Below are 1,510 nucleotides of genomic sequence, written 5' to 3'. Positions count from 1 at the left end.
AGAGTCATAAAACACACAAAAAGGTCCTAAAAAGTATGACTGTTAATGAAAGTCCTAATATCCTAACTAAGATGATGATACCCTTTTTAAGATGCTATAATATAATTATTTACGTCCTAAAAAATATATTAGGATCATAATAAATATAAAAGGTCATAATGTAAATAGTACAAATATAACACATAAATTCCGGAAATGAAATTGACATTCAAAACTTAATTTATTTAATAACAAATTTAAATAATATGTTTCAAATAGCAGTAAACATAAAAAGGCAACAAAAAAATCAAACATAAAAGTATTGTAACATATGACGATAATAAATAGCAGCGAAAACATGAATCATAAATCCCGGATCATCATGCAATCTTCTCAATCTTGAGGCACTACCTACAAACAAGTCATTGATCTATTAGTGTGAACATTGACATTATTAAAATTAATAATATCAAAGGTTTAAAAAGAGTTTAAGAACATACCATCTCCAAATTCATAAAAGGGAATCAAGTTATGTTCGTCAATAGCGGCCAAGGTTTTCCCGATAATATTTGATAGGGATTTAAACCATCTCCAATATGATGAGAACTTTTTATGTTAAATGACCTTAAACCTATACACCAAAACTGTAGTTAGCATGTTCAGCTAAAGTAAAGCTAGAGAAAATGCACTAAGGATAATAATTTACCAGTCCACTCATTACTCTTGTTGAAGTCAATACCAAGAATTAGGTTAGCGGCCTCGAGCATTGCACATGCGAAAGCTTCAGTCACCTGCATAGCATATAAAGACCCATTTAAACAACTACAAACTTTCTAAACAAACTAAAGACAAATACATAAACCAATGTAATTGCCAAGATATTACAATCTTGCAATAAGCACAAAATCGGACCATGTAAAAAAGAAAGTCTTTAAGATCTATTACTCCAAGCGTGGCGTAAAATTAAACTTTACTATTGAACAAGATCTTTACAATTGAAAATCAAATGTAAATAATTTAAAATATATAATCTAAAAAAGAAAGTGACATGTTAACCAGTATTACCTGGAAGGATCATGTATAATGTCGACCATGAATATGTGTATCAATATTCTTCCATCAACTAATACAACACAACCAATAAATATTTCGCAGTTAGAACAAAGGATACTCTTAAAGGATTAGTGTAACACTGTATTTTAATATGGTTTATAAACTAGTACAATCTATCCCACTTGCATCCCTCTAATGAATGCATCTTTTCATTTCAATAATAATAAAAAAGCCCACTAATTTAAATCTCAGTAACACATAGAACCTAACTAATTTAACAAACAAAAACAAGTAATGTAGTTCAAAAAAACAGATATGAAAAAAGGTATACCTAGAATTGATCCTGAAAGCAGTAGGAAGTGGTTTCCTTTAACACTGAATTTATATGTCAAGTCAAATGTATCAAGCTTCACACATCAATTTATGTTCCTGGACAACGAAAACGACAAAATTACACCTCTTTCCCTGTTTAACAATA

At 29.5% G+C, this 1,510-nt stretch overlaps 1 long non-coding RNA gene across 1 annotated transcript; it reads right to left on the bottom strand.

Moving 5' to 3' along the window:
* Positions 1-314: 314 nt before the first annotated feature.
* Positions 315-1,152, bottom strand: LOC139847013 (uncharacterized). Its single transcript, XR_011759254.1, has 4 exons — positions 1,045-1,152; positions 686-770; positions 480-610; positions 315-390 (listed from the first exon to the last, which is right to left on the bottom strand). It is a non-coding gene; the product is annotated as an uncharacterized lncRNA (long non-coding RNA).
* Positions 1,153-1,510: the final 358 nt, after the last annotated feature.

Source organism: Rutidosis leptorrhynchoides, chromosome 5 (assembly GCF_046630445.1).
Source record: "Rutidosis leptorrhynchoides isolate AG116_Rl617_1_P2 chromosome 5, CSIRO_AGI_Rlap_v1, whole genome shotgun sequence".
NCBI classification, from domain to species: Eukaryota; Viridiplantae; Streptophyta; class Magnoliopsida; order Asterales; family Asteraceae; genus Rutidosis; species Rutidosis leptorrhynchoides.
This window is presented reverse-complemented; position numbering and strand designations above follow the sequence as displayed.